This window comes from Tenebrio molitor, chromosome Y (genome assembly GCF_963966145.1).
Source record: "Tenebrio molitor chromosome Y, icTenMoli1.1, whole genome shotgun sequence".
NCBI classification, from domain to species: Eukaryota; Metazoa; Arthropoda; class Insecta; order Coleoptera; family Tenebrionidae; genus Tenebrio; species Tenebrio molitor.
In genome coordinates, this window is record NC_091056.1 from 1,070,035 (window position 1) to 1,095,689 (window position 25,655).

General features: G+C 35.0%; 2 long non-coding RNA genes across 3 annotated transcripts in view; both read right to left on the reverse strand.

Annotated features, from left to right (window-relative positions):
- Window positions 1-25,655, reverse strand: part of LOC138140563 (uncharacterized) — a 142,525-nt gene that overhangs the window by 113,529 nt on the left and 3,341 nt on the right. The window lies entirely within an intron of this gene.
- Window positions 23,163-24,373, reverse strand: LOC138140557 (uncharacterized). The gene is made up of 3 exons (XR_011162605.1): window positions 23,833-24,373; window positions 23,355-23,777; window positions 23,163-23,297 (listed from the first exon to the last, which is right to left on the reverse strand). It is a non-coding gene; the product is annotated as an uncharacterized lncRNA (long non-coding RNA).

The window sequence follows — 25,655 nt, forward strand, 5'->3', positions numbered from 1 at the left end:
TAATGGGCTTGGTACTGAGAATGTGAAATAAACGAAGTTAATAGGAAATTCCACCCCAACCAAATTCTTTAATTATTATCAAGCGAGAATTCGTATATAATATTTTGTATATTATAAATACATAATTACATTTAATAATAATATACAGTATGTCCCCGGATTGAGTTTACAAGAGGGAAAAAAAATTATTTTTGATTTTACGCAAAAACTTCAGAGGAATAACATTTTTTGCTTCATCTAAAACCCCCATTTCTGTTATTAAGTCTTAAAAAGTCTTTTTCAACACAGAGGAAGACTTAACATTAAAATTAAAGAATATGCAGAAAAAATATTTTCCTTTTTTTTTGAAAAAATCAAATGATAATTGAATATAAAACTATTCTATTAACTATGCGCCGTTTTCTGTACATCATTCAACCCTGTATCGAAGTTTAAGCTTCTGAACACCCATGCCTGATACATAACTGTTGGGAAATTTTTCATTAAATTTTGTAATTAATGACAAAAACCGGTCCAACATTGGATTAAATAAATTCTTTGTTCTAAAGACAACATTTTGCAACAGTAATAAGTTGTTTGTCAAAAAACCAGGCCAATTGTAATAACATTTATAACATAAAAATTAACTCCAAATTTGAACAAAAAATGTTAATTTAAGAATACAGTGTATCAATACAGAGATTGTGATAACGGAAATGGGGGTTTCAGATGAAGCAAAAAATGTTATTCCTCTGAAGTTTTTACGTAAAATCAAAAATAATTTTTTTTTCCTCTTGTAAACTCAATCCGGGGACATACTGTAGATTAACAACATCAAAGATTCTTTGCAATTTGGAGCAACGTCTTATCAGGATCCTGGTACTTCAGATATGGTATACATACATAAATGTGCAAATCTTACAGTATTAATTAAAATATTTTAGGTGTCCCTAGAGTCAGATTTTGACAATGACGCTGCCTTGGCAGGTGAAATTCTTTTGTTAAGCGAAAAGATGCAAAAAAACAACAAAAACAAGCGAAACTTTGCATTTAAAAAAAAATTGTCAAGTTTTTGAAAAAGAAAAACAACGGCCAACAAAAGGAAGTACGAGATATTCATTGAAAAAAAGGTTGACTCGCATGCAAAAGAAATGTTACATTAAAAAAAATTCTTAATAAGACAAAAAATATGTAACACTTTTCTTAACTTTGGGATACCAAATGAATTAAATCAAAGAGTTTGTAAAAAAACTTCAAGGGAACCACATTCCACGCAAATATGGCGAAGAATTGAGAAAGTTTGCTGTTACTCTACATTTTTATTCCCCAAAAGCCTATCGCTATGTGAGGAGAAAATTTAATAATTGTTTACCACACGAAAAAACGCTGGTTTCTTGGTATTCTTCTGTGGATGGGTCGCCAAGGTTTACAAAGGAAGCATTACAAATTCTAACTTTAAAGGCTCAAGCAGAACGAGATAAGGGCAAAGAAATAATTTGTTCTTTGGTTTTTGATGAAACTGCTATCCGATAACACATTTTGAATTTGATGGTCAACGTTATTATGGTTATGTCGATGTGGGACCAACACTGGATTGTCGCGAAAACGAATTAGCGAAAGAAGCCTTAGTATTCATACTGGTTGCCATAAATGGGTGGTAGAAGGTGTGCACCCGAGATCACGCCGCGGCAGGTGGTTTGCCGAGAGCGTGAGTGTACACCCCGCCCAGACCTCCCCGTGGTGCCACCGGGTCTACGGTCGGTCGTAGCAGACTTTATGGGCAAATCGGGCGGTTCAGAAGGAGGTTTATCTGCTCCGCTCATCGGATGGTGTCCCCGAAAGGTGGACAGGGGTGGCTGGCCTTAGGTCACCCACTTTTGAACTAGGGGAGCAGACAGCTCCCCGAAGTAGTGACAAGGCAAAGGATTGGATTAACGAGATGGAATTGACGGGAGTATACGATGGCTTATGGCAGGAGCCGAGAGTGGGGCCTTCGGGTCAACATGTGCTGTCCCCCGAAGGTGGGCGGGGCGCGGGTCTTCGGACCCCAGAGATTAGGGGCTAATGAGCGGATGACGTGAGGGTCCCCTTCGGGGGACGGATGCGCGGGAAACACTGCAAGGGTCCCCGTTTCGGGGACCGATGCGCGGTGTAACATCTTTCTTGCCTTCGGGCAAGAAGAGGACGGGGGAGACTGCGGTCTTTACCCCCAGGTGTGGTACGGGTAAATGGCAGACCACAATCTGTTTACCCATAAAGCGTTCCGGCAGACCACCCAATCCAACCGCTCCGTGGGCAACGGGCGTCGCGGTTCGCAATTTATGTGTGGGACTAAGGAGGGAGGGAAGCCCATCGGCCTAGCCGGTGCCCTCCCACGGGAACGGACTCTTAGTGGCCACGTATATACGCTAACCTTGGCAATCTTCTAGGACTTTTAGCCTTCAAGGCAGGCAAGTCGGGCCAAGACCCAAGATACACATTCATGGTTGCCATAAATGGAAACTGGAAACTTCCACTACAATATTTTTTTTCAAATACATTTAACAGTGATCAAAAATCTAGTATGTTATGCAGTGTTTAAACTTAATTAAAGATTGTGGAGTGTTTGTTGCTAACATTACTTTCGTTGGATGTCCAACGAATTTTTCAATGGCTAAATCACTAGGATGTTCCTTTGATTTAAATTTGTATTATTCCTACAATTAGAGATGAAAATGTAGTGGTTATGCCAGATCCGGCACATATGTGCAAGTTAATAAAGAATGTTATTGGTGAAAAGCGAAAAATGCTAGCATGTAATAATGAATTAATAGATTTTATTCGGAATCGTATTGCAATATGCACATTCCTAACCTTAAACGAGGGCGGAAAGTTAACCATTCCTTTCCGCCCTATTATAAGGTTTTTCCAGTGGCGTACTTACTGAAAGTCGAAAAACAGTAGAAGTGAAACTCCATCAAATTAATACATAGTTTATTTGCTAAAAATGTAATGATTCCGAATAAAATAGTATACAAACCTCGGTGGGAATGTGTTTCATTCCTGTCTCGAGCATTAGTTCACCTCGGCTGCTAATTTTATTCTATTAATAAACGATGCTTTTGATATTCTAAATTCAAGGAATTTCAAAGAATATGGGTTCAAAATTCCAATTAGTGGGAAAAATACCATAATATCTTTTAAAGAAAAATTTATTAATTACATTATAAAGTTAAAATTTATGAATAATGAATTTGTTAATTCGAAAAGAAAAACTGGTTTTATAGGGTTTATTGTGTGTTTAGAATCCGTCATTCATATTTATAATTCTTTTATACAAAATACAGTACCACGATTATACGAGTAGTATACTACATACCGAGGAGGAAAGTGTTCCATTCCTGTCGAGAGAACAATAGTTTACCGAAAGGCTTGCCCTCGAGGTGAACTAGTTCTCGAGAACCAGGAATGGACTTTCGCCGACGTTTGTATACTATTTTATTCACAATCAATCATTTAATAAAACAAGCAACATTATAATATTAAAAAATAAATAAAAACCAACCTCCGTAATATTATCGTTTATTTCGGCAAAATATTAAAACTTAGTAGGCGCGGACGATTGAGATTGTATTAAATTTTAGTTTACAAAAGTCAAACTAAATTGACATTTGCTCACATTTTTTAACAAACAAAATGTGCGATAGTAAAATAGAGTGTACCCTCCCCAGAACTGCAGGAATCCGCACACGAATTAACACTCAATCTCTTACCTAAGAAAAGCAAATTACGATACCAGAAAAACGTACAGAGATTTTCGCGATTGGTGCGACAGTAGCGTCACCACAGATCAGTTATGGGTTTCATTACTGACCGCTTACGACTCATTACTGACTGCTTTTTTCACCATTACTGACCGGTTGATGGTTACACGAGTAATCGCTCACTTTCTAACCTTTAAGAGGTTAGAACAGCTGTACGTTACTAACCGATTGTGAATAAAAATTTAAACGTTACTTCTTTAAAAAAGAAACTTGAAGATGTGATTAATTATGACAATTATATTTATAGTCAAGTTGATGATAGTGCTATGGATGGTGATGGTATATCCAGGCTGTCCCAGAGTTGCGAAAAAGCTCCATAACTTGTTTTGTTATTAAAGATATCAACTTTTTCTTTTTTCTAGATGATAGCTACGCTTCTACTGCATATTCGGAAAATATTGCGGTATATATACAGGTGTCCCAATTTTATGAAAACACTAAAGTTATGTTTATTTAAAGGGAACCTACCCAGTTTGATTTCATTTTAGGATTCTATGCTAAATCGTGAATTAAATCTACACAGGTCGTTTTTACTTATCTGCAATCGTTTTGGATCAGTGGCGCTTTTTTTACCAGAATTCCGAATTGCAGGGGTCCCTTCGAAAATTCGTACCTTGCAAATAGTTGCACATGAACTAAAATAATTGACGCTGTTTGATTCCTGAATGTTTGCCGCATCTGTTAAGTGTTTACTCAATAGCGTGCTTAGTCGCATATGCCTACTGCGATTTTTTAAATATAACAAACTAAAAATGTCAAAAACTCCTTTTTTTAAAATGGCACCCCGCATTTATTATTGCACTGGTCGAAAGCTTTTTTGACAAGCTTTCCAACGGTATAGTGTTTTAATAATTTATTACATAGTTCCTTTTCTAAACATTTCATTCCTAGGAAGGGTCGAGAGGAAGAAGGACCCCGAGGACTTTCCGTGGATACGGACGGCGTAGCGGATTAGCGGCGAAAAGAGGGACTCGGAGGACTTTCCTTCAGCTCGCTCTTCCAGGAAACTCCTCGAATCATCTTCGACGTCTAAGACCCGGTGTAAGGAATTTCTTCCTTTTAATATTGTTATTTCAATTTAACCAACGCCTGGTCAGAGAACCGGCTTTTCAAAATTTTACCTTTCATATTTCGTGCACCTTCTGCGCTTTCAACAGTCAATTTAAATTATTGTTATTTGTCACCTCATCATATTTTCGTAATTATAGCATTTGTTTTCATTTATTGTAGCGCATAGAAACAGAGTTTTCAGTCATCAGTTTTAGTAGGTTACAGTTGAAGGAGTTTAGTAATTTGTCTTTTCTGGACTGTAATACCTTAAGTTGGGAATTAAACTCTTGTAACTTGTATATGCGTTTCCATCCAGCTCCTGGAACTTTACCGTGCCTGTTAGCCTTTATATTTTTATCATCATTATTACACTCTCGAGACGTTGGAGTAAGCGTTGGCGACCGAGGAGTCATTCAGTCACGAGAAAAAGCATTATTTGAATTTGCTAAGGGAAAGTGAAAGTAAAAATTCAATTTAATAACGTAACAGTACCTTATTCTAAACGAAATCAAACGAATATCAGAAGTCTGAACGAAACCAGACCCGATTTGAACAGTTTTAAATAACATTATTTAAACTAGTGGAAGTGATAATGTCGAGTGTGGAATTTGTGGAATCAAAGAGAGGTCGGCCTGTATTATTATACAGGGTTATTCTAAATGATTGTAGTCGAAGTAGGCCATGCCCATGTTATTACGTTTTTGCCGCTTTCATGTGAACTGTCAGTTGTGTTGTGTGTCACTGTCATTTTTTAGGTGAAAAGTGCGGTGATGAGGATTTTATTTATTTTTGTTAAATTAACGACTGAATCCAGAAATATTGAGTTGTTTTACAATCAATTTTAAAAATAGTGAGTTGTTTTGCACCCAATTTAACACATCATTTTGATAATTTTTTTTATGTGGAGCGGCAACCATAAATTTTACATTCAGTTTTCACGCCTACTTCGACTACAATCATTTAGAATAACCCTGTATGTATGTATGCTGGCAACCGATACAACCAAAAACTTGTAAATAAAAACTCGACTACACGGTGGACCTGTGTTAGTAGAACGTGCAGTGGTAGTGTAACGACAGATTCCAACAACACGGTAATTTACAAGAATCAACATTCATGTATACCAGATTTGGCGAAGACAGAAGTGGAGAAGTGCCTACAAAATTGTCGCAAACGAGCACGCGATGAATTGACGCCGGTACCGAAAATTTTTCATGAAGAAATTTCGAAAGTGAAGGACGTTGGATTAGACTTCGTCACTGAAGTCCCGAACTTCGTTTCCAAAAAATCATCGTTATAAAGGCAACGACGACAAACATTTGGGGTTACTGTATTCGCCAATAGGGAACACATTGTTCTGCCGCAACATTTGTCGGACGATTTCTTGCTGGTCGATGATGGTGTGGAGGACAGCATTCTTGCATTTTCCAACACGGGTGCTCGTGAAGCTTTGGTTCAAAGCCAAGATTTCTTTGGGGATGGGACCTTCAAAAGTTTTGCCGCCAATTTGATCAGTTATAATATACTATCCACGCAGACATAGGGATTACTGATAGTGCAACGAACATAAATAATTCCGGTTGTGTATGCTTTATTACCAAATCGCCAAAAATTGACATATGACCGGTTGTTCAGTTTAATTCGGCGTGAAATTCCATCGTGGTCACCGAAAACGTTTAAAATAGACTTCGAAACCGCAGCAATACAAAGTATTCGATATACTTTTCCCAATGCAATGTTACGCGGGTGTAATTTTCACTTTAACCAGTGTTCGTGGCGACAAGTTCAAGAATTGGGTTTGGTCTGCTTATATCCGGAGAACGAGGAAGTAGGTGAACACATCCGGAAGTGTGCTGCGCTAGCACATACCTTTAGACGCAACTGATGAAGGCTGGCTACACATCATGGAGTCGTCACCCGACTACTCAAAAGTGCAAGACTTTAACGCCTATTTCGTTGCACTAGAGTGTCCGTTTTAAAAAACGATGCTCAACATTATGAAATGGTGAAGACACAAGTGGAACTTCATATGACTCCCAGTAAGAGAGCAAAGAAATACATGGACTTGGACGAAAGAATTCTTTTAACAGTAAATGATTGTACTGCAGGAACAAAAACAATTGGTCAGTGCCTACATAGTCTAGCATACTGGGTGCCCCAAAATTCGCGGAACAACTCAATGAAGCAATGTCAACTCATGTTAGAAGACAATGGGAAAAATAATTTTAAAAATCTATACCTCTTAGATTTGAAGATGTGGGTACTCAAAAGGTGCAGCTTTGATCTCATTTATTTTAAACATTAGAAAAGATTTGGACTATTTGTCTTTTACTAGCCAGTGGAATAATAATTCTGAATGATTGTGATCAGGTTTGCAATTATTTTCTTCATTAATTCCAGCATTTTCAAGTGGTAATTTTATGTCCGTTTTACCTCAAATAGTGTACGGCAACATAGCTTTAATTTTTCTCTCTCATTTCCATGGACACAACAAAAATGAAATATTTTGCAGACTATTGGGATACATTAATGTTTTTAAATGTTGCCACATTTAGTGTAACGAATAGGTCCACATCTTCTACAAAAAAGAAGATTGATTGATTTTTTTAAACATTTTTACCTGATATTTTAATGACTACTCAACAACCTACTACTAAGTTATTCCGCGAATTTTGGGGCACCCAGTATATAGTCAAATTGTAGAATCATCTGTAATGTTTTAAATTTATACCTGGTTATTTCATAGTATGTACATACCTAAATATAAAGAAATATATGTGTTTGAATAAAAATCTGCTTTCTAAATATTGGCTAGGGTATATGACCGTATCCCGCATTGTCAGCGGACCAACGCACGAAACGGCACTCGCCGCAGGTAAAGACTTGGGACGACGCCCCAAACGGGAATATTTTCAGTAACGCACGAAATGGGAACGCACGAAACGGCACTAATTCGTTTAACTAGCGCAAGACAGAGCAAAAAAGCGTTTTACAGGGTAGGTTTTAATAAAAATTAGTGATTGTCAACAAATAATGTAACTACATAATTACTTACAGAACAGAGATTTCAAATCACAGACACATTACCTAAAGATAATCCTTTCCACGAAATTTTAGGACAAGATGTTTACACTTAGCGTTGAGCGTAGGATAAACTTTCTAATTCAGGTAAATTTTATCCTCATAAGAAGGAACAGAAGTGGTAATAAATGACAAATATTCATTTTCGAATGCGATTTCGAACAACGACGTTCCTAGCGCTTATTCGTTTATACCGGGTGGGGCATCGTATACGCACACGCGAGAAATAGCGACTTCTAATTAAATAAAATTATCGAAATTTTTCAGACTTACCTGGCTATTAGTAAGGTACATTTCATAATTTTTTGATAATTTTTCACTTACAAACAAAGCCAAAAAAAATTAAAATGTAAATTTCAACCAAAAAGTCAAATTCTGATTTTTATACTAACCTACCCAGATTCACTTCCTATAATTATTTACGAAATCTACGGAAAAAAATACCAATTAAATTTTGAATTAAACGCAGTTTTACATTTGAACTTTCAAAATCATTTTTATTTATGACCTGGCTACTTGTGCTGTCGTAAATTTAGGTGACAATGGAAACTGTCAATTTTATGGCAAAAAGGTTTAAAACGGTGGGCTATACCTTTGTTGGAAAATTATACCATTGTGCCGTAAATCACCCGTCTGGTTTACGTTTAAATAAAAAAGCGAATTATTTAGCTAACCAAGTCAAAATTTGTAATTGTGCCACCAGGGTTTGATGCGCTAGCACGTACAGATTCATTTTGTGTAAAAACTTTATAGGTAAATTAACAGTTAATTTCAGAAAACTAATAAAACTGTTACGGCCTTATTTATTAGCAAATATACCTTATCAATAATTAGTAAGGTATATAAAATTTCGCCAATTTTATTTAATTAGAAGTCGCGATTTCTGGCGTGCGCGTATACGATGCCCCACCCGGTAGGTATGTTTCATTGTTTAATTTTTATGTGGTTTCTGTTTAGTTTTTGAAATTTTGTGCTCGATTGTTTTAAGTGCCCCTTCTCTTTTATGTTTAATTTTTAAGTATCTAGTGATTAGTGTTTAGTTTTAGTGCTCGATTGTTTTAAGTGCCCTTTCTCTATTAAGTTTAATTTTTAAGTATCTAGTGATTAGTTTTAGTGCTCGATTGTTTTAAGTGCCCTTTCTTTTTTTAGTTTAATTTTTAAGTATCTAGTGATTAGTGTTTAGTTTTAGTGTTCGATTGTTTTAAGTGCCATTTCTCTTTTAAGTTTAAATCTTAAGTATCTAGTGATTAGTGATTCGTTTTAACACTCTACTGCTTAATCGATTTTATTGATCATGCCATTCCAGTATTCGGTGGAAGAGAAACTGGAAATAATTTTAATTTACGGCGCATGTCACAATAATGCAGTTTTAGCGGCTGCAACCTACGCTGAAAGGTTTCCAGAGCGCCCACATCCAGAGCATAAAATTTTTACTGCCTTGATCAGAAACGTATTGGAAACTGGATCTTTGGAACACAAGAAGTAAACATATGTCAACCCACCGATCACACACGAGGTAAACCAAGCAGTGGTGATAAATATGGTGGAAAATAATCCCCACATTAGTACTCGCCAAATCAGCACAGAAACGGGTATAAGCCAATTTGGTGTCGGCAAGATTTTAGAAAATCGTAAATATCATCATCATCAATATCATCATCACATAGAACTTCACCAAGAGCTTCATGGTGACGATTTTGAAAATCGTTTAACATTCTGTCGCTGGGCTGAGGGGCAAATAACCGAAAATAAAAACTTTCAAGAACGTTATGTTTACCGACGAGTGCAATTTCAAAAACAACGGTCATGTAAACAAACATAATATGCACTATTGGGCAGTTGAGAATCCCCACTGGATGCGCCAAAGACAGACGCAAAACTATTGGTCGCTGAACGTGTGGGGGGGTGTCATTGACAATAAAGTGATTGGTGCCGAATCATCCCGACAAAGTCAAGTGCTTGGCGTGCAATAAAATCCTTGTAGCAGGCAAAAGTGAACTTATAAACCATAGGAAAACTTCCTTAGATGTGAAAGCTCTTCGGGCAAAATGTGCAAATAAAGATCTACAAGGATTTTTCAAACCGCGTCTAGAAAATGATTAAATTGATGCCGAGATTCGATTGAGTTTAATTACTGTTGATGAAAATGTTAGTTTCAATGCAATGCAGAAAATCGTTGACTATATGAAATATGTATATATTTATGGACAGTCAATTATCAAAGAAAATCAGGCTAGGAAGGACAAAATGTACTAATATCATCAACAATGTATTAGGACCAGTCATAACAAATGAATGTAAAGTTCTTCTCAATTTTAGTAGATGAAAGTACATTGATGTCAGTTGTAACGATAAGAATGTTTGCATTTTAGTTAAATATTTTGAAAACTGCAAAACTGTTGTGAATTTGTTAGATGTGATTAATGTAGCAGAGAGTGCGACTTTAGAGAGCTTGTACAATGCTTTTACCACTGGTTTAACAAAACATAAATAATATAGTAGGGTACTGTAGTGACATGTAATGATGGGTGAAAATTATTCCTTTATGAATTATGACTCGATTATTACAGAACAATCCTCAAACATTTGTTTTAGGATGTATTTGCCATTCTGCACACTTGATTGCCAGTCATGCTGCTGATGTTCTTCCAAAACATTTGGAAGGACTGATGCATTCACTATACTCCTATTTTTCCACAAGCCCAAAAAGGCAAGCATTATTAAATCAGATTTAAGTTACTATGAACTCGACAAAATATAAAATAATAAACCCAAGTAGGACAAGATGGCTAGCTCGCTCTACAACAATGTGTTGTAAGAGAATTTTAAAAACGCAACAGAAAAACTACCTCTTCCACCCAAACATGTGGCTCATAAATTATGTTCTGAAAGGTCCTTGACTCGGGGGTGATTTTTACGGTCCCACAGGCGAGACGGGGACAGTGTAGCTTTGGCAGCTGGAACCGACGGGCTGTCCAAGGTACGAGTACGAGAGTGACGGCAGGTGAATAGTCTGTGACCCGGGAGTGGCGCAGTGAATTAGGCTTGTGCTAGCCGGTGATACAGTTACCAGGTGTGTCGGTAACTGGGTGATAGCAGGTTTGTGCAACCTGGGCTATGATGTCAGTACCACCAATGCGCTAAAACCTCTGGCAGATACCATGGTATAATTCCTGAGCACCGGATGTCTGGGTGAGGCATCTTTGGCTCATGACACGGCTCGGCCGTTGACTGGGCGCGTCTTGTCGAGACGGCCAGTGGTGACAACCAAATGTAACAGATCATACGTGCTTGATTAACGGTTGTGAGGTAACCCCGGCTCTCCTGTACTGAGGGCGCACAGTATCGTATGGAAGTGGGTTGTAGGCTCACACGCTGGCCGTGGCGGTCTTCTTCTGTGGAGACCGCGGGCGGGCCGTGCATCCCAAACTGCACACGGGGCTGTTACAGGTACTACTAGAACATCCAACGCAATCCCAGAACGTAGCGCTCTGAAGACGACGCCCGTGGTTCGAGCCCCTCATCATGATCGGGCTAGGGGGATGAATCAATCCCCCGGGTGAGTCACTGTATGACCTTGATTCGCGACAGATGTGTCAGGTGTTTATCATTTACATGTTTGTACCGTCCCATTGAGCAAACCCGAGTCCGGACCTGTGCTTTACCTTTTGAATGACTGAATGAGGTGGAGGTGAGTCCGACTGTAGATTATCGTATGACTGTAGCTGAGATTGTCTAATTTAATGTGTACCGATGAGTCTGATCGATTAATTATCAAAAATTGAGGGATAACGCCCTTGGGCAAAAATCAAGTCTTACAGTGTAAACATAATTTTATAAAGCAGTGGTCAACTCTACAACATTTATTTTTATATGCATCTGTAGAAGACAGCAATTCCAATGGCGAATCAATTTTAAACCAGTTAAACAGTCCCTATAATAGAGCATATTAGCTCATGTCTTACCATATTGCCAAGCATTTAACATGTTATTTTAGTCTGAAAAAAATGTAATTGGTGTTTTAGAGGTTGAATGCAAAAGATTTTTGACACTTTTATGTTCAAATTTTGTTAAACGTGAATACATGAAAACAATAGAGAAATGTAATATTTTAAGCCCACATGTACTTTTACCTGAAGAGTCTGTCAATATTGGAAAAAAAACGGAGGAAATAAAAGCCATGAACATGAGTTCAGAAATCGCTGTCTAACATTTTACGAAGTAGCAGTACAACAAACATTAAAAAGATTGCCTTTAAATAATAACGGCTTGTCTAGTGATGGTTAAGCCGGTTATAACGAGAAGAATTTCTGCAAACGCCATCAATTATATCGTCTGTTCATTCTTAGAAGTTCTGGTCGAGTCAGACCATTCTTTGCAACATTCATATAAATGTAACGTGTTTTCTGTAGTTTTAAAAACATTGAGTTTATCCGGAAATCCGATACAAAAAGACTATAAATTTTAGTTAGTCGCATTTAGCTTCTTGCTGAAGTAACTTGCTTTTACGAGTCTCATGTCGAAACGAAAACAGCTGCGTATTTCGGAAAAATTCGCCATATTAAATTGAGTACAAAATGGTGAACAAAAAGCGGCGGCAAAATATGACAATTGACAATTTTAGTCTGTGCTAATTTGGATGGTTAGAAAAACGAAAATTGCTAGCCCTAGATAAATCTAAACGTCCTAGGTGTTTTAAAAACATTAAGCATAAAAATACTGTTTTTCTACTTCCTTCTCTAAAGTGTCACATTTTGCACTGATAAATAGTGTATAAAACGTCACTTTAAAAACGATTGTTCATTAGTCACAACTTGGTGTCCATTCGGGCGTTTTCGGGATATTAAACACGCTCGAAGTTTCTTTAAACACGGCTTGAATTTTTTCGACATATTTAGCTCTAGATCAAGTTGGTATTTTGACGTTTATCAGTTTCGCATCCGGCGTGCAAGAAAACGTCATTGCAGTGGAATAATTCGTTGTATTTTTCAAATATGGACCTGAAGCCACCAACAGTTTGTATCCTGAGAAATATATATATTCCTATTTGGTATGTTCATTTAGTTTGTATGTTTAAATTAACGTTTAATAAAAAAGTTGCTTGTTTCGTTTGTGTGTTCCATTTGTTAATTTGGTCGTAGAAAAAGTATAGTATTCAACTCGTTTATAAACTTCTCTAGACACTTGTTTATTAAACGCGTGTCTAAAGTGCCGTTTATAAATCTTGTTGCATAATATACTATTTGAATGCGCAGATGTAGAAGAGTGTGCATTGAGGTCTATTTTAATCTTTAACGTTGGAAAATTCTTTAGATCTATTACCGGGTGATTTTAAATGATTGTGACTTTTTTTCTTAAGTTGGGAACATTTTTCATAAATTATTTTGGCAAACTTGATACCTTAATCAACACATTGGCGTACGTACGTCATTTTGACATTTTATGTATTAATAAATTGTGTCAAATAGGCAGCAGAATAAAAAGCAGAATAACCAACAATAATATTACCAGTGGCGGCTCGTACTAAAAAAATCTGGGTAGGCACTTAGGCCCTGCATAAGGATTAATGTATACCATTATACATATGCACTTTTTTTTGTCATTTTACACAATTAACCCTAAGTCATCATCTAATAATTTGGTCCTTTTCGTTGATTTTGAAAAAAAAACTTGAAAATCCGGCAACATTAGCAAAAAAATATTCGACACTCTTTGATTTTACCTTAAGCGTCCTGTAATATTGAATTTAGTCTGTGGGCATAACAATGTGTGAACTTTGCTTGGGGAGCTATTGAACGAATTTTTGACTGCTCTCTTGCCATTACTGAAGCCACTGAAGCTCCGTCATACGTTTGACCTACCAATTTTTGTAGAAGATTGAATCTACTAAAAGTCGTTGTCAATAAGTTAAAAAGATCATCTGCCTTTCGACCTTTTGCCACGAGAAACAAACAGATTTATCTACTTCTGATTCTATGGTTTTTATTATCACTTTCGTGGTGCTTTCAATTAACTCATTCTGAATGGTTTTTGATAAACCGCTAAATACAGAATATTCGTTTAAAAAAGTTTAAAATTTTTCATCATACGTATTTAAAAGTTTCGCGAGCTCTTTAAAATTGCCCTGATTTAATGACGTTTTTGTTTCATCGTGACCACGAAACGCCAATTCCTGTGTCGATAAATAGAGTGTCATATCGACTAAACGTTTTAAAATATCCCGATTCTCTTTCATTTTTTCGTTATGTCTCAAAATGCTTACCCGATGTCCCGAATCTAACGCAGCTGCAATGCTCTGTTGTTTCCCAAAAAGTTTGAATTTTAAGGCCGCGTGTACGTGTTCTTTCGAAATTTCGTGTTTCTGGATTGACATTGCTAATTCTAATTGTTTCAAATTATTATAACCGGTTGATTTCCAGGGACTCCGTGTGTTTTCGCAAAATAATAAATAATACCAACAATACAATCTATTCTTGTTTATGCTTCCAGAAATCCATTGACACTTTTGATACCACGAAGTTGAAAACATGCGCGTGCACCGTCTCTTTTCATTATAAAGTAAATTTACCAGATCAGGACATGGTTTATTTAAATTTCGAACTATTTGTTTTTCATCATATTATGACAATGTGCGCGTGCGAGTTTCAGTAAGGCAGGCCTAGCCTGCACTTGGTTACGGTAGGTCCGATCGCCTACAGCTTAAGATCACACTATTTGTACATATATGATTCATATTGATTTACAATGTAAGCTGTTACTAGTAACTGATATAAGGCTCATTAAATTATAAGTAAAATTCAAGTGTCTAGGACCCTATTAGGCTATGGGTATTTTTATATAAATAAATTTCAAAATTTACGGTCTTTCTTTCTTGATTGCGCCTTCCTAGTTTTTATTTTTAACATTTATTTCAGATTTAATTAAATCTGAAATATTTTATTATTAGATAGTATGTATTATGTATTAGTATTGACAAATACAAATACACGAAACAGTATAAAATTTATTGTCTGGCTTTATCACAATCTAAAAAAAAAAGGTAAACATATGATCGATGACACTGTTGTCTTGTTTTATTCGTGAAAAAAAAAATCTTTTCAGTAATGCATTAGACGCTATCAAACTCATATACTCGTAACAGCATGCGCACGTGTGTACGCTGGTACGCTTGGACTGCCAGGGTAGGCTAGCCCACCCGGACAACAAACAGCGATCGAGAGCCTCGTACTCTCGGCTCGAGTTGACGCGAGAGAACACAGAAGCTGATAGAATCGTACGTACGCACTAGCTTCGTCGGCCATAATCCAGGGTGGGCTCGCCTGCTTTCGTTCAACTTTCCAGCTGAACTGAAGCGCAACGTTGAATTAATAATAATTTAACAAAACAAATTATTCACGGTTTTCTGCATAGAACTTAGATTAAGATTAAATTCAGCAATTGTTTTTTTTTTTATAAATCTATTAGACGTAATTTCTTCATTTTCGCTTTGAATATTTTGGGTAGGCACTGCCTACCCTGCCTACCCAGACCAGCCGCCACTGAATATTACCAACCTATGAAAAAAAATCACATTCATTTAAAATCACCAAGTATAAATTATAAACAAAAACAAATAACTGATTATTTGGTTCACAAATAATTACCTATGTATTGTATTAACATGTTTCTTATCAATAAAATACTATTTAAAACACAATTTTTATAATCAATTAATAATTTTGAAAAATGTTACGATATCCGGTTATAGCGAGAAAAATTTTTGGGCCCTTGCTCCCTCGTTGTAAGCGGATTCCACTGTAATTTAGCAAAAATAGTGTTGTCCCTACCGCATTCAAATGCGGCTGTGGGAGCTGTTCAAGCGTTTTTGAACAAGTGACTGATAAACAGAGAACGAATCAATAGACTGAATAAAAGACGTGTGGCTTCTACGAATCTCTATTTACAAGTGTCTAATTCTACAAATATTTCGGTTTTATACAAGTGCAGGTAGCCGAAAGGGTCCGGCACCACGAAGTCGGGGTTGAGGGGGTAAAGATTGAACAGGACCCATTTTTTCCATGTGTGCAGATATAAAGACGAAAAAAAGGAATAGGTTAAGTATAGTTATCCCAGAGCTGCCGCGATTTTATGGCAGGGTACCATTGTATAAACGTTAACAACACCGACAATAGGTTTAAACCGCAAGTACAACCCTTAATCGTAAATTTGTCGAAGTACTACCCTGTAAACTGACAGGTATAGAACGAAAATGATGATTGACAGGGGTCTGTTTATGTCGCTTATCGGCATCTCAACAGGCGTAATAATAGTCCGAGAGCTGATGACGAATTTGGAGAAGGTATTTTTGGCAATCAGAAATTTAAAAAAATGTACTATTTGAATGTTAGTGAATCTGGAATCGACAGTCGCTAAGGGCGTTTGCGGTTATTTTACTACTGCGCAGATATGAAACTTGCAAAAAATGTATCCCAAAAAACATACTTTAGGCAACTTGAAATTATACTGATTTTTTAGTTTAGCATTTATAGATTACAGAAATAAAAATGCCAGATTATTTGGACGGTTTTAAAGTACAACCCGACTGCCCCAAAGTCATTTTTTTAGTATACGCAAAAAATATACTTTAGGCAGTCTGAAATTTTTATGGCAGATTTATTAATTGATATTAAAAATATGTGCAAAAGAGCCAGACTAATACGAGGGTTTTAAATAATAACCCGACGCGAATAAACATTTTAAATAAGTGCGACAAAAAAGTCTTATGCGTATACATAGATACGAGAGAGATAGTTTATCGATGTCTGCCAGCAGTAGCTAAGGAAGCCCTCGGCTCCGATAAAACTGTAACTATTAATATCTGAGAAAAATCATCGAAGAGGTCAACTTTGTTTGTAAAAAGTGCATATTGTTCAGTACTTTACTTATGTTGACAGCTTTTCATCTCCTAATAATGACGTCATCAATATTTTTTTTCAATAACAAGTCCCACTTTTTTCTCCTTTTTCTAATAGATCTTCTCACTACCTAAACACCTAAACTACAGTTCTATCGAATTTATTCCGAACTTTACGAACTAAACTAATTTTAATACATATAAAAGCCGTAAATTTATTAATGAAAATTCGAAAAATATTATTTCCAAACATAGCAATTTGTTTCTGTTAATCTGAAATTATTGATTTTTTTTCATATGTAACTTTAATTCAGACAATATTCATTCGCATATTTGAAGCAAATTTTTAATATAAGGTAATTAACATCACATTTATTTAGATAGAATATCTAAGCAGACATATGTATAAGCTCTATAGTAAAGAAAGGCGTTGCTGAAGAAAAGATTTGTTTAACAATCTATTTTAAAAAAACGAGCCGGGGCCGCCCTTAGCTACTGCTGGCAGACATCGATAAACTATCTCTCTCGTACCTATGTATACGCATAAGACTTTTTTGTCGCACTTATTTAAAATCTTTATTCGCGTCGGGTTATTATTTAAAACCCTCGAATTAGTCTGGCTCTTTTGTACATATTTTTAATATCAATTAATAAATCTGCCATAAAAATTTCAGACTGCCTAAAGTATATTTTTTGCGTATACTAAAAAAATGACTTTGGGGCAGTCGGGTTGTACTTTAAAACCGTCCAAATAATCTGGCATTTTCATTTCTGTAATCTATAAATGCTAAACTAAAAAATCAGTATAATTTGAAGTTGCCTAAAGGATGTTTTTTGGGATAAATTGTTTGCAAGTTTCATATGCTGCGCAGTAGTAAAATAACCGCAAACGCCCTTAGCGACTCTCGAATCCAGATTCACTAACATTCAAATAGTATAATTTTTTTAATTTCTGATTGCCTAAAATACCTTCTCCAAATTCGTCATCAGCTCTCCGACTATAATTACTATTGTCTTGCCATAAAATCGCTGCAGCTCTGGGAGAACTATACCAAAACGTTAAGTTCTCTTTTAAGAATCAAAATGGATATGAAAAATAAAAATGTAAATCCAAAAACATTTGATATTACACCAGAAATGCGGCAACTGTATAAAAACAATTTATGTATATAATTTAGAACGTCCACAGTCTAATGATCAGTATTCTGATCCTGAGGACGAGTAGGTAGTTTGTAAGGATTATTTTTTTGTTGATTATTTTCATATTTTTTTAAATGAACGGTACTAAGTATTATATTGTTTTTTTTTAATTTGTATTTTTGTTTTGTTTTTTAAAGAATTTGTATTTTTTGACTTTAGTAAATAAATATGTTGATGACTGATGAGACAATGCATTTTTATTTGTATCATTATAGCAAAGCGTGCGTAGTCGTAGGGACATGTAGGGATTTTTGTAAAGTCCTGGTCGAAAAATAGTCAATTTTGACTTAAATTGTAAATCATTTTACAATAGGAGAGAAAATCGTCTTATAACTACCATAAATAATTCCATAAATAAATAGGGGCTGTTACTTTACCTGATGTTTGCTCTTCCTTGAGTCGGCACTGCACAACAAAGGGGCAATAAAGTTAGAGGGTATTATGGTAGTTATAAGACGGTTTGCTGCCCGATTGTAAAATGATTTACAATTTAAGTCAAAATTGACTATTTCTAGACGAGGACTTTAATTGCGAATAGGGATTTGTCAGTTGGTAATTCTGGCAACACTGAATATATGGATTTTGCAGTTTTTGTTTCGTTTTTATTCAGTGTCAGACGGAAGCAATGTCCGGTGGCGTCCCAAGTGTTTTGCGAATTTGTTTGATAAAATTTGATAATTAAATAATATTTTCTCAAATAATAATGGAGCATATTTAAACCGTAGGACACCAGGTAATCTGTCGAGGGTGACACTGTCAAAGTCATAGCCGCCCCTTATCTAAGTAATTGTTGATCGCTCGGTATAAATCAAAAGTGTCACTACTTAAATTGGTTTGTTGCTAGCGCTGCACACTAGTTCGCTCCCGCGGTCAAATAACCACGTTAACCCTATGCTAGTTCGCTCCGGTAGCCGTATACTAATTCGCACCCATGTCTTAAGAGGATTTAACTAATTCTAGGAAATAACCAACCCGGTTCATAATTATCTTCAGTTTATGAATAAACTGTTACCAAAGAGTAACACAGTGAAATGTCAAATCATGTATTTGTATTCAATTTTACATTACATACAAATTATTGGGTAACATTTGGCATAAATTTATAGGATATAAGTTTTACAAATTGAAATTAACTTAAAATATTTTGTCTAAGTAAAGCTACTTTCTCATCTACAAATTGCTTACGTAAATGAAGAACCCTGCGGTATATCTTTTTCTCTTGATTACTACTATGTATTTTAATATGATAATTCTTCAGATTTTCCAAAAACAGAAATATCGTGAGATCGTGATTGTAAAATAAAGAAAGCTTTCCTAGAAATAGCATCGGGAGCGAACTTACATATTACCCTTTTCACACAACAGATTAAAACTTGACCGCCGCACAGTGGGCTGAAACGCCGAAAAGCTGGCCAAAATACGAAGAAATTTATCGATTTCTGTGAAAATGTGTATATAGGGGTTTTTCAGGTCGCTGATTAAGAATCCGAAATCTAATTTTGAAAAAACATAATGGCGGCTACAAAACATCCAAAAAAAAAATGTGCCAAAAATCTTCAATATTACAAAATAATATACAATATTCACTTTTACATAGTGCTTAATACCTATAGGATCGTATACATTATTGTCATCATCAGTATCAACATTTACATCGAAATGAGAGCTTGCTGCTGCAATTGAAAGTGGGTCTAGCACACTAGCAGCTCTGTGGTCTGTGAAGTTTTTCGCAAAGTAGAAATCATTGGATCCCATGATATCTACGGAAAACGTCTTCAATGTTTTTTTTTGCCATCACATTTTCTTGTAAAATTTTCGCGGAATCTTTTAATACTCTTATTTCACAACTCTGGAGCTTCTTCGGACATTTGTCCAGTAGGATGCATCAAGGATTGTACAATTTGATGACAGATCGAAAATTTACTTCTTTAACAAAAAAATTATTCCTCATAGTATTTGGATCTGTAAAAGTGCTTTAATTTACGCGCATCTTCGCACAAAAAGTGTCTCAAAAAGCAAAGTTGCAGAAAGTTGCAGCCAGTTCTTTGTAAATAGTTAAAGAAATGTTCAATAAACAATTTGAAATTGATTTCCTGACCACTGGCAAACAATGACGTAACTTATTGCTTTTTGAATAACTAATTTCCATAACGAAACCAACAAAATTTCGAGCGACTTTATTGTTAATTTGCTAATTAACATCATTATAAAATGAAAAACGAATTATACATTTTAATTTTGCTTACTTAAGAGAAGAATCCGTTTTAAAACAATTGCAAAAACTTCATTGGAACACATTTTACACGCGTTTCCATATCTGCTACTTTTCTCGGCGCTAGAAACTATCGAAGCGGCGAGCTCGAAGCTCACAAATTGAATTAATTCCTGACCCATGTGGGGTCTCCAGTCCCTTTTATCAATGGTCATTCCTGATACTAGGGGTACCACACAACTATTTCCAAGGTAAGTCTTGAAAAACATACATCATTTTTTTGGAGTTTGGCCAGGTTTTCGGCGTTTCAGCCCACTGTGCGCCGGAGCGAATTAGCATACCGGGTGATTCATCTTTTACCGCCGGTGGCAAATGACGCTTAAGAATTGAGAAAAATTTATAAAATTTGTCGAAAAATTTACTTTCGACTGGTATAATCTATGTATTTAAAAAAAAAAAAATTATTGAGCAGATATTTATAAAAAACTGTAAAATTCAAATTTCTAAGATGATTAGAAATATGGTTTATTTAGAATATTTTATACGATGGACCATCCTGTGGATAACCTGAGGTAAACGTTCTGTGTAGTAGAAAATGACAAAATAATTCCGAATTTTGAAATTTACCGACCAAAAAATACCAATCATAATCAAGACGGTAATCATGATGACAATAAAGTATGGATTACAAATTTTTTCTTTTGAAATGAAAGAAAATGGCTAAAATTTAATTTTGGCCGCCATAGTACCGTATTTAGTTTTTTTTGTTTTTTTGTTGGAAATTGTTAAATTTCCTTAAGTACATATGTAGTACTATCGCTGGGCAAAAAAAAAACTCGTAAAGCCAAAATTTTAGTATTGTAAATCAAAGTCTACGTCAAATGTTATTGTCAGTGTCAAAGTCAATGCGAAAAAATGGGTTTAACTGAAATTCAAAAACAAACTATAGCGCAACGTTTAAGAGAACGGATTTCGATACGGGCAATTGCTGCTGAGGTTGGTGTTGATAAAGGTACCGTTTTATTGGCCAAACAAAAAATGAAACCTATGCATACATAACCTTTATTAAAAAAGCAGTGTGTACACAACTCAAATTTTTAATTTTTGGATCTGTTGTTCTGTCATCTGTGTACGAGTTTTTTCTTTTTTGGCCAGCGATAGTACCTAGAAGTTATGTAGTTTACGTCAATTACAATAATTATAAAAACAGTACTGAAATACACTCACCGGCACAAAAAACGACTCATTATGATTTCTTTAATAAATGATCTTGAAATTATATTTGTGCTTATTTTTCTTTATTATAGTTAAATTGGGATATTTTCAATGATCGGGAGTACTATGGTCACCATGGCAACCGAATTGTTTTGTTTAAATAAATAATTAGAAAATTTGCGTCACTTCCACGTTGTGTTTTTGTCGGTTGATTTACGTGTTAAAAGATTTAATGTGACAATACGAGATACTAATTCAAAAGGCTGTTCAAATTTTGGCAATTTTTCATAACATAAATTTTTTTCTGAAAAATTACTTTTTTGTTTTCATTAAAATTTTATTTGCTGTGTTTAATGTTTTGTTTGTCGGATATTCTTTGCCAAAGAATAACTTAAATAACACTTATCAATTCAACATGATATCAAAAAAATTTTCTAAGGCAATGAATTACTTAATTATATTAATAAAATTCAAAGTGAGTCGTTTTTTGTGCCGGTCAGTATAGTTATTGTTATTTGTATCACAAGGCCAGAAACTGCACGTTTGCGAGCATGAGTACGGTTTGCTGTACGACGTGTGCCGACTTCTACGGATTTTTGTGAAATAAAAGCTAAAGCACTTATACTCAATTTCATATAAATGTGCATCTAAACAAGCCATGAAAATCTGATTTTCTGTTGGTATTAAAGCCAAAGCTAGTGACTTTGACTTTCAAAGTTGCTTGCCCGATTCGACTAATTTTTCAGTTTTGTCCGTTTTAACCATGACCAACTTCATTCATATCCGCTTCGCTTCTATATGGCCGTCTCAATTTAGCAAAAATTTGTTCCCGCAAAGTAGTCCATGAAACGTGCATCATGTACCGCCATCTTCCGTCAAGTTGACAATTTATTCATTCTAAAGTTTAAATAAATTCGGGACTGTTAAGTTGTTTTTTTAACAAAATGGGCAGAAAGTGTTTTATTTGTGGAAATTTGAAGCCTTTTTTCCAATTTCCAAGCGATCCCGATCAGAGAAACAAATGGGTCAAGTCTCTTAAAAGATTTTGTAGTATTTTTCGAATAATAAAATTTCGTATAGAAGGTAGTTTATTAAATGGTATTATAGTAATTAAAGTAATTCTTATTTGTTTCTGTCTTTGTATTTTTACCAAGTAAAGATTTATTGGACATGACCTTCATAAATGTGACTTTTGCAATGTAACTAAATTAAAGGTGCTTTGCACATGCACAGCTCACTTGATGAACATTTATATGAAATCGACTATATTTTAATAATTGGTATTAGGGACTTTTTTTGTGTTGGCAACACAAACATTTAAAATGTAAAATCAACATCGCTCTTGTTTCCTGATAATCCTAACATTTATTAAATTTAATTAATTTGTTTTTTTTTTGACATTTTCCTGAAACATTTGGTGTAATGGATACACCAGCCCATATTCAAGATCAAGAAGTGACTCAAAACAATCAAAACACTTAAAACGTAATTTTAATCAATTAATTTTAGTTAAACATTGCTTCTTTGTACATACAGAGTGATCAACAAGAAACCAAATCAAGAGTGCTACCTCATCTTTTATTTTATCGAAACGTACGTCGTATACTAATCAGACACTTTTATATAATTGCTGTGCACTCGTTTTGTTGGTTGCCTACCTCTCAAAAATCTATTATTAATTGCCTTTATAAATTGTTTGTAATTCATGAATAATGGATTTAAAAGGAAGTTATTATTAATTATTATTTATTACTGATTAAGGAAAAAACACACAGTTACATAAAATTCCTTCATAAGGCACGTAATCTTTGGTTACAAAATTTTAAAAGTAATTATTTTTCAGAATTCTTTGTTTTGTTGTTTTCTGTAAGAAAAGTGCTAAAGTTATTATTCTCACATTTTTGGTTAATTGAGAACTTACTCGTATCTTTTCTAGCAGTTTAATTAAAACATTTAAATTATTCCAAGGTCAAAAAATAAGTTTTCACAAAAACTGCTCCAAATGTTCTCCATTGTGGTCCAGAAAGAGTCAAACTCGCCTCTCATATTTTCCAAAAACACTTATGAAGCTGTCAGGTGAAATGGACTGCCAAAATTCATTTATGGTGAAAATTTCTTTAAGGTAATGTGTGGGTTTTATTTCTTGCAACACACAAGGGAAACAAATTAATAGCCTCCTTCAAAATTTTTGCAATAAGTGCCATAACTCAATTTAATTTGCAGTCTTAAACGCCTTATGGAAGTTGAGGGATGTTCCTTGATAATTTGTCGAACATTTTGCACCATTTCTAAAATTTGAACTAAGGACTGACCTGACTTCTTCTTAATGATGGATTATGATTCACTAAAATTAGGCATTATAATTTTAAGACATTGATAAACTTGTTAATAACCAATACCATCAGGTTCAGACATTTGGCTTGAAATTCTTCAGTGTAAGGGGGTACAAAGTAAGGCCAGTCTTCACTTTCTTGTTTCCAACTTATTCTGGGATAATTATTGCTTACAATTCCAATAAACGTCTGTAAATATTGCCGAAATCGAAGATTTGTTTTTTAGGTTAAATCACTTAAATTGTCAACAACAACAACCTTGAATTTTGAAATGTGACATTTAAACGAAACATCTCCGTACCAGTGGCGTCGCGTTTGGCAATAAAGCTGATAATTTACTTACTCTTACAAATGTAAAATGTTGCTCTTATTTATCTTATAAATTGTTTCCCTTATCTTATAATAATAATAAAATGCACAATTATAATTCCAACGTCTAAAATTCATGAGGTATGATTTATTATAAACTAGCGTTTGAGACCACAAATTGTCTACGGCCATGCTTTGAACGCTTATTTGCGTATGATTCTGCTACGACGTGACCGATAATTTGCAACGCTTGCTCTGATTTGGATTCTTGTTGATCACTCTGTATATATGGTGCCTTCAAATATAATTATATTTACAGTAAGCGTTGACGACGTTTTAATTCTGTTAACAGTGTAGATAATTTCGTAAGCAACCAATTATTTTCCGGAGTTACACAGGTTGCATAGTAAGTTTTGTCCCAATTTCATATTAAAATTTTGACTTTTGACATTCGTTGTCTTTCCCGTTTTCAGATTGAGCTGTGTTTGTGATTTTATTCGTTTTATTCCTCGTCTTGCGTACAAAAAATCAGTTCTTGTCAGAACTAAAACGAAATCTACGTCAGTGTTTTACTGTTTTCCGACATTTTTGTGAACATTGGCTTTCACTGAACAACATAAAGTCTTCATGGTAATGTCTTATTTCGAAATGGTGTAAAAATCGATGGAGTTTGCCAGTATTCCCTTGCGTTATGTATGGAAGAGTTTGGAGAAGAATTCCCAGACATTGCAGTAGAATATACGCAGTTTCGACAAACTTTAAACATTTCCTTAAAGAATTTCCAAGAAAATGGATCTGTGGGATGAAAACCTGGCAGCGGCAGGCCAAAGAAAAGAACTCCAGAAGTGATTGAAGAGGCGAGACAGGCAATGGAAGAAGCCCCAGGCACTTCAATTGAACATTTATCACAACAACTTGGTGTGTCTGTTGGTACCTGTCATTCAATTGTGAAAAATGATCTTCACCTATTTCCCTACCGTCTCACATCTGTTCAAGAATTACATCCAGCTGATCTCCCCCAAAGATTAGAATATTGTCAATGGTTTCTGAATACTTTAGATGTTCACCTTGATAAAACCTTTTACACTGATGAAGCCTACTTCCATCTTAGTGGATATGTCAACTCTCAAAATACAGGAATGTGGAGTTCAGAAAATTCACATTTTTTCATTGAAACACCCCAGTACCCCCAGAAAGTAGGCATTTGGGCTGCTATTAGCCAACGCAGAATTATTGGTCCAATCTTTTTTGAAGGTAACAATTGTAATAATGTTTTAGTAATTAAATAATAATCAATGTTTTTTAGGAAATATCAATGCTGCAAAATACAGAAATGAAATTTTGACTACGAAATAGGATAACACAGAAAATTAATGAAATTAATAATAATCCTATTGTTTTAGAACATGTAACTAATGCAATTAGATGAAGGACTAGGTTGTGTTTACAAGAACAGGGTGCACATTTTCAACACATACTCTAAATTATGTATAAAATTGTTATCTCCTATTGTGTGAGGTTATGTGCAATACTTAATTTATAATTCTTATTAGTGTTCACAGCAATGTTAATGTTATTTT